Source organism: Dendrobates tinctorius, unplaced genomic scaffold (assembly GCF_039654945.1).
Source record: "Dendrobates tinctorius isolate UK_male_01 unplaced genomic scaffold, ASM3965494v1 ptg000060l, whole genome shotgun sequence".
Taxonomy (NCBI): Eukaryota; Metazoa; Chordata; class Amphibia; order Anura; family Dendrobatidae; genus Dendrobates; species Dendrobates tinctorius.
The window spans coordinates 39846464-39857794 of NW_027361728.1; positions in this window are offsets into that span (position 1 = coordinate 39846464).

Sequence of the window (11331 nt, forward strand, 5' to 3'; positions counted from 1 at the left end):
TTCAGTCCGTTTAAAAAATAAAAGCCCATACCGGGTTTTCTTGAACAATTCCTTGGCCAAATCACTTGACCAGGTTCATGCTTACTTTTATTCTGCCTTGTGACTCACAGGCGTCCTGCTGTGACCACAAGGCACTCCAGCGGATCTAATACGCTTCTGAGCGCATCCTGGGGGGACACATAGCGACCCTCGCAAATAACACCAGTCGCTGCCTCACACCCCCTTTCTCTTGGTCAAGACAGCAGACACACTTCATTGGCTGATCTCCACTTTCTCCTGCAATTCCCACAAGAAATGATATACTATCATTTGCAAACCAAGTGGTCTCAGTATGCAAGCAGGAGTGCACATTTTCTTACCGACCTTTCTTCTGTCTCAGCCAGAGTAGATGAGCTATCTCAATCATGAGCCACCGATGCTAACTCTATCCAGTCTCTCCAGGACACGGTCCAACTACATACAGCTCAACTCTTCTCTCTGGCAAATTGTGGACGACCTGGAGTACAGAAGTAGATGCAACAACTTACGTGTCCGGGGTCTTCCAGAATCCATCTCCTCACATGACATCCCTTCAGTCCTTACAACCATCTTTAACCCCTTTACCACTTTTGGGTTTTTCCATTTTTGAGTTTCCGTTTTTTGCTCCTCTTCTTCCCAGAGCCATAAGTTTATGTTTCCGACAGTAGTCTTCCCTTTTGTTTCCAATGTGATTTTAGCTTTCATCCAGTTCAGACAAGCAGCATATGGCCGCATCCATCAGAACGATATACAAACCCATCATGGCGAACCTAAACTTTGCATCCTTTAGCACAAAGGGACTCAGTACCTCAGAAAAACATTCTCAGATCCTCCACCATTTCTATACTCACAAGGAACATCTCATTTGCTTTCAGGAAACTCATTTTAAGGTAAACCACTCCCCACTATCAAAAATAAGCACTATACAACTTGGCAATACTCCAAACTATACAATCTTCCAGAGAAAGGCCACATCTCACCCTCACTCATCCCCTTTTAAGAAACTGCCAAAGGATGTTGTGAGAGATCGTGAGATTTCGTTCTCTCCTCAGGAGCTCATACTGATAATAAAAGGTCTTCTGGGAAATAAAAGCCCTGGCTATGATGGCCTAACCTTCCAATTTTATAAATCTTTTCAGACTCCGCTAATCCCATTTAATGCTCCAATCTTTTTACTATATTTCTGACTTCTATCTTTTTCCTACATACAGTTGTGGCCAAAAGTATTGACACCCCTGCAATTTTGTCAGATAATACTCAGTTTCTTCCTGAAAATGATTGCAATCACAAATTCTTTGGTATTATTATCTTCATTTAATTTGTCTTAAATGAAAAAAATACAAAAGAGAATAAAGCAAAAAGCAAAACATTGATCATTTCACACAAAACTCCAAAAATGGGCCAGACAAAAATATTGGCACCCTCAGCCTAATACTTGGTTGCACAACCTTTAGCCAAAATAACTGCGACCAACCGCTTCCGGTAACCATCAATGAGTTTCTTACAATGCTCTGATGGAATTTTAGACCATTCTTCTTTGGCAAACTGCTCCAGGTCCCTGATATTAGAAGGGTGCCTTCTCCAAACTGCCATTTTTAGATCTCTCCACATGTGTTCTATGGGATTCAGGTCTGGACTCATTGCTGGCCACCTTAGAAGTTTCCAGTGCTTTCTCTCAAACCATTTTCTAGTGCTTTTTGAAGTGTGTTTTGGGTCATTGTCCTGCTGGAAGACCCATGACCTCTGAGGGAGACCCAACTTTCTCACACTGGGCCCTACATTATCCTGCAAAATTTGTTGGTAGTCTTCTGACTTCATGCCATGCACACGGTCAAGCAGTCCAGTGCCAGAGGCAGCAAAGCACCCCCAAAACATCAGGGAATCTCCGCCATGTTTGACTGTTGGGACAGTGTTTTTTCTTTGAATGCCTCTTTTTTTCTCCTGTAAACTCTATGTTGATGCCTTTGTCCAAAAAGCTCTACTTTTGTCTCATCTGACCAGAGAACATTCTTCCAAAACGTTTTAGGCTTTTTCAGGCAAGTTTTGGCAAACTCCAGCCTGGCTTTTTTATGTCTCGGGGTAAGACGTGGGGTCTTCCTGGGTCTCCTACCATACAGTCCCTTTTCATTCAGAAGCCAACGGATAGTACGTGTTGACACTGTTGTACCCTCAGACTGCAGGGCAGCTTGAACTTGTTTGGATGTTAGTCGAGGTTCTTTATCCAGCATCCGCACAATCTTGCGTTGAAATCTCTTGTCAATTTTTCTTTTCCGTCCACATCTAGGGAGGTTAGCCACAGTGCCATGGGCTTTAAACTTCTTGATGACACTGCGCACGGTAGACACAGGAACATTCAGGTCTTTGGAGATGGACTTGTAGCCTTGAGATTGCTCATGCTTCTTTAAAAATTTGGTTTCTCAAGTCCTCAGACAGTTCTTTGGTCTTCTTTCTTTTCTCCATGCTCAATGTGGTACACACAAGGACACAGGACAGAGGTTGAGTCAACTTTAATCCATGTCAACTGGCTGCAAGTGTGATTTAGTTATTGCCAACACCTGTTAGGTGCCACAGGTAAGTTACAGGTGCTGTTAATTATACAAATTAGAGAAGCATCACATGATTTTTCGAACAGTGCCAATACTTTTGTCCACCCTCTTTTTTATGTTTGGTGTGGAATTATATCCAATTTGGCTTTAGGACAATTATTTTTGTGTTTTTTCATTTGAGACAAATTAAATGAAGATAATAATAACAAAGAATGTGTTTGCAATAATTTTCAGGAAGAAACTGAGTATTATCTGACAAAATTGCAGGGGTGTTAATACTTTTGGCCACAACTGTAAGCAACCTCTACACATGTCTTGGTCATCCCCAAAACTGGAAAGGATTATTATTATTCATTTTTATAGTGCCATTTATTCCATGGCGCTTTACATGTGAAAAGGGGGCATACATAGACAAGTACAATAACCCTGTCTTATGAGGAAAGGTTGCAGGATTTGGGAATGTTTAGTTTGCAAAAGAGAAGAATGAGAGGAGACTTAATAGCTGTCTACAAATATCTAAAGGGCTGTCACATTGTAGAAGGATCAATTTTATTCTCATTTGCACAAGGAAAGACTAGAAGCAATGGGATGAAACTGAATGGGAGGAGACACAGATTAGATATTAGAAAAAACTTTTTGACAGTTAGAGTGATCAATGAGTGGAACAGGCTGCCACGAGAAGTGGTGAGTTCTCCTTCAATGGAAGTCTTCAAACAGAGGCTGGACAGACATCTGACTGGGATGATTTAGCGAATCCTGCTTTGAGCAGGGGGTTGGACCAGATGGCCCAGGAGGTCACTTCCAACTCTACGATTCTATGATTCTAACATGAGCAATACAAGGCATACAGGAGATAGAGGGCTCACAGTCTACAGGGGATGGCTGAGGATACACTAGGAGAGGGTAGAGCCTCATTTATGTGCCAGCTATTGGCCAATCTCCTTAATGTCGAAATCAAAACGTACACGAAATTAATCACAGATTAAACCCCTTCCTTTCGAAGCTAATACACCCAGACCAGGCAGGCTTCCTTTCTGGCAGGGAGGCCTGGAACAACACCATAAAAACCCTTTACATTGTGAACCATGCCACTTCTCATAAAATCCCGCTAATGACCTTGTCACTATATGCTGAGATGGCTTTCGACAGGGTGTCTTGGCAGTCTATTAGTCAAACTTTAGACTTTATTGGTTTAGGCCCCTCCCTTAAATTCAAAATAAATGCTCTTTGTCAGACCTCATCTGCAAGACTTAAAATCAAGGATTCTTTCTCTGATGTATTCTCTATTAAAAATAGTACACACCAAGGCTCTCCATTATCACCCCTCCTTTATGTATTAGTGATGGAGAGCCTTATGGGTGCAATCCGAGGAAATCCAAATATTCAGGGTATTAAGATTAGAGTTGAGTGAATATCTTTGGTTCCCCTCTTATTCAGCAAGCTATAGTGAGTATACTGAGTAAAAGTTAGGCAGACAGTTGTGGGTTGATATTAGTAGCCTACGAAGGGGCCATGGATATTGGCACCTCCCAAGCTAAAGACATCAGCTCTCAGGCGCCACAGAAATGGCGCATCCATAAAATCTGGCACTTAACCTCGCTCTTCCCACTTGCCCTGGTGTGGTGGCAAGTGGGGTGATAGTTAGGGGGTTGATTTCTCCTTTGTTTTGTCAGGCGACATCAAGCCCAGAAGTTAGTAATGGAGAGACGTCTATAAGACACCCCAATTACTAACCCCATAGTCATAGTGTATAAAAAACACACTCAGAATAAAGTCCTTTAATTGAAAGAATAACAGACTCCTTTAATGAATCTAAATTAAACCATACTCGCGTCATCTCCCAGTCCACAGAAGTCAATGTCTACTGTAACAGAATTAAAATAAAAATATTCCTCACCTATCTGCTGAAAAGATAATCCATTTGTCCCGTGACAGATCTAGCTCTGTTGCATGATGCGACTATACAGCCTGCTATCCAGCAGAGACACTGAGCAGTATGTGCTACCGCTGCTCAGTGCTTCGCAATGAACTCCTATAACCTGACTAACGTCACCGCAAGCGTGAGAAAGTTCTCACCCTCGCAGTGTCTTCAGAATGGTCCTGGGAGTTCACAGCCAATGAAATCAGCTCAATTCAGTGTCATCAGTGCAAGCGCTGTTACAACTTTTCTCACGGCGCTCACATTGACATCAGTGAGTTCATTGGCTGTGAACTCCCAGGACTAGTGTTGAGCATTCCGATACCGCAAGTATCGGGTATCGGCCGATACTTGCTGTATCGGAATTCCGATACCGACTTCCGATATTTTTTCAATATCGGATGTCGGCATCGGAATCGGAAGTTCAAAGTTGATTGACAGCCTGACGTCATCATGATGCGCGGTGTGTGCGCATCATGATGCGCCGTCATTTCGGGCCTTCCGGGGGTCTCTGCCGGCCTGCCGGGGGGCTGTGTGGACTGCCCGGGGTCTGTACCGGCCTGCCGGGGGGCTGTGCCGGCCTCTCGGGGGGCTGTGCACCCTGTGGGGGTCTGTACCGGCCTGCCGGGGGGCTGTGCCGGCCTGCCGGTGGTCTGTGCACCCTGTGGGGGTCTGTACCGGCCTGCCGGGGGGCTGTGCCGGCCTGCCGGGGGGCTGTGCCGGCCTGCCGGGGGGCTGTGCTGATGTCCGGGGGTCTGTGCAAGCATCGTCCGATGGGACTATAAGTCCCATCTGGCGATGCCTGCTACCATGACAGTGATTGACACATTAGCCAATGATGGGACAGTAGTAGTCCCATCATCCGGCTAATGTGTTAAATGTTAAAAAAAAAAAAAATAAGTAAAAAAAAGTCCCTAGTCTCACTTTATGCCATTGCTGCGTGGGAAATTCCCACACAGCAATGGCATAAAGTGAGACTAGGGACTTTCTTTTTTTAAGTGGCGGAGGAATACAGTGCGGAAGGATACCTACCTTCCGTCATTGGATTCCTGCAGCCCGTAGAGAACGGCAGCATCATCTGATGCTGCAGTTCTCTACCCAAGATCGTCGTGGGACACACTCGTGGACTGCTTCGGATCGTGGGTGAGTATTTTTGTGGTTTGTTATGTTAATATTTATTCCGTAAAAGACAATGGCTTCGGGGAACAATGTGACAAGTATTGGTAAGTATGTTACTCTATGTTATATGTACTGTATGTCTATGTATGTATTGTATGAATGTATTGTATGTAGTATGTATGTAGTATATATGTGGTATGTATGTAGCATGTATTATGTATGTAGTATCTATGTAGCATGCATGTAGCATGCAGTATGTATGTAGCATGCATGTAGTATATATGTAGTATGTATGTGGTATGTAGCATGCACGTAGTATGTATGTAGTATGTATGTAGCATGCATGTAGTATATATGTAGTATGTATGTAGCATGTAGTATGTATGTAGCATTCATGTAGTATATATGTAGTATGTATGTAGCATGTAGTATGTATGTAGCATGCATGTAGTATGTATGTAGTATGTATGTAGTATGTATGTGGTATGCATGTAGCATACATGTAGTATGTATGTAGTATATATGTGGTATGTATGTAGCATGTAGTATGTATGTAGCATGCAGTATGTATGTAGCATGCATGTAGTATATATGTAGTATGTAGCATATATGTAGTATGTATGTAGCATGCAGTATGTATGTAGCATGCATGTAGTATGTATGTAGTATGTATGTAGCATGCATGTAGTATATATGTAGTATGTATGTAACATGTAGTATGTATGTAGCATGCATGTAGTATATATGTAGTATGTATGTAGCATGTAGTATGTATGTAGCATGCATGTAGTATGTATGTAGTATGTATGTGGTATGCATGTAGCATGCATGTAGTATGTATGTAGTATATATGTGGTATGTATGTAGCATGTAGTATGTATGTAGCATGCAGTATGTATGTAGCATGCATGTAGTATATATGTAGTATGTATGTAGCATATATGTAGTATGTATGTAGCATGTAGTATGTATGTAGCATGCAGTATGTATGTAGCATGCAGTATGTATGTAGCATGCAGTATGTATGTAGCATGCAGTATGTATGTAGCATGCATGTAGTATATATGTAGCATATATGTAGTATGTATGTAGCATGTAGTATATATGTAGTATGCATGTTGCATGTAGTATATATGTAGTATGAATGTAGCATGTATGTAGTATGTAGTATGAATGTAGCATGTAATTTTTTTTTTTACATTCAACACATTAGCCGGATGATGGGACTACTACTGTCCCATCATTGGCTAATGTGTCAATCACTGTCATGGTAGCAGGCATCGCCCGATGGGACTTGTAGTCCCATCGGACGATGCCTGCACAGCCCCCCGGCAGGCCGGCACAGCCCCCCGGCAGGCCGGCACAGCCCACCGGAGCCTGCACAGCCCACCGGAGCCTGCACAGACCACCGGCAGGACGGCACAGCCCCCCGGCAGGCCGGCACAGCCCCCCCGGCAGGCCGGCACAGCCCCCCCGGCAGGCCGGCACAGCCCCCCCGGCAGGCCGGCACAGACCACCGGAGCCTGCACAGCCCCCCGAAAGGCCCGTACAGACCCCAGAGAGGCTGTACAAGGCAAAAACAGGGTTTTTCTTATTCCGATACCGGAAGTCCCATAGACTTGAATGGGACTTCCGGTATCGGAATCGGCGATACCGATACTTTTTTTTTTAAGATCGGCCGATCCATTCCGATCCGATACTTTGAAGTATCGGACGGTATCGCTCAACTCTACCCAGGACCTTTCCGATAACACCATGAGCACTCACAGTGACTACACGCCATTTTTTAAAATTATTTATATAATCTAAAATACAACGTGAGAATCCCTCTATTCTTGATAACCAGCTTTGCGGAAGCTGAGATCTGCGGGTTGTAGTCTGTAACTGTCCGTTTTGCCTGACTGGTTATCAAAAATACAGGGGTACCCCACTTCATTTTTTAATTTAATTATTTATAGAGCAGGTGGCGGCTGATAATAATAATAATCTTTATTTATATAGCGCCAACATATTCCGCAGCGCTTTACAGTTTAACAGTTTCAAAACACAAGTCATAAGTAACAGCGTTAACAATACAATAATTAAAGCAAAATAAGACGAAATAAGACGACCCTGCTCGTGAGAGCTTACAATCTACAATGAGGTGAGGGAGATACAAAGTACAGGTATGTATTTACAATTGTGTATTTACAATGAAGGTCCAGCCATCTTGAGGGAGTGAAGGATGGATGGAGATAGTGAATGGGCTACACACGCACACTTACACATAGAATGACTTTGATTATTGAACATAATAGGCCGCTCTGCACAAATGTGTTTTGAGGGAGCGCCTAAAACTATGCAAATTGTGGTTAGTCCTAATTTCTTGGGGTAGAGCATTCCAGCGGATAGAAGCAGCACGGGAGAAGTCTTGGAGTCGGGAGTGGGAGGTACAGATTAGTGCAGAGGTTAGTTGAAAGTCGTTTGCAGAGCGCAGCGATCGGCTATGCCGATAGTCAGAAATGAGGGAGGAGATGTAGGGGGGTGCCGCACTATGGAGAGCTTTGTGGGTGAGAACAAGTACTTTGAATTGGATCGTATAATGACTGGGCAGCCAGTGTAATGACTGACGAAGAGCGGACAAGGCCATAAACAAGGCCAAGAGCCGTGAAAAATCCATCCGCCATTTGGAGTGATAATGAGTCGGAAGGGAGTAAGAAGGCCCTGCATTGAGAGTCTGCTTGAACAAGGGAGACAACAATCCCCACCCTCTCTACCTCACTCCCAGCTGACCGTGGGCAAAGCCTGAAATAGAGCTTGCAGGCTTTTTGGAATGCAACAAATTTATCCTGCCCCAAGAAAACCTATCCTGGAGCACCACTTTAGGTTCTGGTTGTTGTCTGTTGTGATGAAACCTTAGACTGTAGGTGGGACAGCTCAAAAGACAGGCCCTGCAGCTGTCTCGCAAGGTTAGCAACAGGATCCATGAATATGGGGACAGTGAAAATGTCACGCTGCGACTGTACGAGATTAGAGAAAGTGACTTTGAACCGTCCCTAGGACTGCGGCACTAACCCTGCTCTCAAAGTTACCTCTAAAGGTGAGATTTGGGCCACCAGCCTTACTGCTCTCGTTATTCCCTAAGCTGTCACCTAGCCCTCCCTCTCACCCAGGACACTTGGCCAGAAATGTTAGTGTATAAACATGTAAGGCAGACAGGGATAACAGAAAACAGCAAACATGCAAAACACTCACCAAAGGTAGAGAGTGTTGTGGTAACCCCTTCCAAGAAGAGCTAATATTGGTTGAGATACAAATGATTTCCAATCTGCCTTTATTGGTTCAAATTAAATAAATATGATGCATTGGAGATAAGAAAATAACAGCTAGTATCTGTCAGTGTACAATTCTTGTCTGGTTCTCAGATGTCCAGTCACAAGTTTTTATTACAACCACAGAGATAAGGAAAGTGGGAATGGCTTCTTACATTACCTAAGAAAGTATTTTAGTTGGGAATAACAAAGGTCATAAGTTATGGATTCAGCCAAAATTCCTTTCAAACTAGTTTTACCCAGCTTTCTATGCTTCTGTAAGGCCTCTTTCACAGTTCCGTTTTTTACAATCAGTCACAATCCGCCAGGTTTTGAAAAAAAACGGATCCTCAAATTTTTTTTGAGGATCCGTTTTTTTCCCATTGACTTGCATTAATGGCGGATTGTGACGGATTGCTGTCCGTTGCATCCGTTTTTTGTGAGGATCCGCCAAAAGTTGCTGTCCGTCACCATCCTCAAAAATTTCAAAACGGAGCTTGTAACGTTTTTTTCTCTGGCGGATCCTGCAAACACTGATTTAACCCGAATTTCTTTCTGGGTGCCGGACAAAAAAAAAAAAAAAAAAATCTCTCTCTCTCTCGGCCAGCGATTCCTTTAAATTTCTTCATTTTCAGGATCCGTCTAAAAACGGATCCTGTGCCATCCGTTCACATCAGTTGAGAACGGATCCGCTTGTCCGCCTTTTTGGCGGATTATAACTGATGCAAAAAACTGAAGTGTGAAAGAGGCCTTACAAAGAAAGCTAAACACACAGACACCTCTATATCAGAGACAACACCTTGTGATATTGCTTTTATGAATAACACTTAAGCTAATACTAAAATACAAAATTATCAAAGATATATAGGTATATTTAATTGTCTAAATAATAAAGCTAAGTTTACCACATCAATTCCTCCCTTTTTATTATTTACAGACAATTTATCCATCAGCTACTTCCCCATGCTATGATAGCCTGTAGGGGATGAATCCCGTTCTCCAATGGACATCATGTTTGTAAATCTCATCATATGTGTTTACTGGAGGAGCACTGTGATATTTTATAGATGCGATAACTGACGGTCTATGATGTCTGATCTTACGTCTCTTCACAAAGTGTCATCATAACAAATATACCACTTCTAGCAGTTACACACACTAGTATTACCAACATTTATGTAATGAAAGGGTAAGTAAATATACTACTAATTATCTTCTTCCCTATCCCCATTTCCACTATATGAGGTCTACCATTCGGTCTGGGGTGGTTGTCTGCAGCTAGTTAATATAGGGAATGTATGGGGACAGCATTTATATCTAGGTCACCATGCAGAAGTATGAAGGTTGCAGGCGTAAGGTGTGCTAGATTGCTGGCTGCTTCTGCAACCATGAGAAGCCATTTATAGGCCTGGTGACTACATACTAGATATAAATCTATAGTTTTAGAGGATATTGGTCTATGAGTGCATATCCAGCAGTTATTAAGGAACGTCTTTTTTCAATGTCTTTGCCTTGGAGCCTGACATAAGTGTCAGTGGTCAGTAGTATTTGAAATGGCTCAAAATATATGGGTTCCAGTGGTCTCCTCATGTCTCTTGACCACGACCCAGTCGCCTGGAACCAATGTTTGTGTGCAGCTTATAGAGTTGGGTTCTGGGATGGAGGAAAGAGCACAGTTATGAGTAAAAGTCAAATGTTTGTGCAACTCCAAGACACATTTAGTGAGGGAACTGTAGGAGGCCTGCAGCTGCTGTGGGAAATACAACCCTATCTTAGGGACACTACCAAACAGTATTTAATACAGGGACAGCGTCTCTCTACCCCTTGGGGCGGTCCTCACCGAATGCAATGGCAAGCAATCTACCAGAACCAGTGTTTTTTCCATGCACTTCTGGATTTTTAATTTCAAAGTACCATTAAGGCATTCCACTTTCCCACTACTTTGTGGGTCTAGAGAACATGGAAAGTCTGTTCTATCCCAAAAGTGGCCATGATTTGTTTCATTCGTTTTCCAGTAAAGTGTGTTCCTCTGTCATTCTCTATAGTTTGGGCACCCCATATAAACAAACCACTTCACTGATCTTTTTTTATAAACTTTAATCACTGCCCAAAGTTTCAGATCATCTTGGGAAGCGAGCAATGCATACTATGACACATTCATAAGTACCCACCTTATGTAGCTGTATGTAATCCACCTGCAGTCTCTGAAACGGCTAATCTGGTTTTGGTGTGCATTTCTGTGGGACTTGAATAGGTCTGCCGGGTTATGTTTTGCACAAACGAGACATACTTTTTAACCGCATTCGGGAACCCTGGGGCACACCAGTTTTGTAGCACCAGTGCACACTCCTTTGTCAAAAGGGGACTTCCCGTGCTTTTTGTTACTGAGTCTCCTGGTGTAGCCACATCTGCTATGGCTAATATAGCTGTCAGAGGTAGT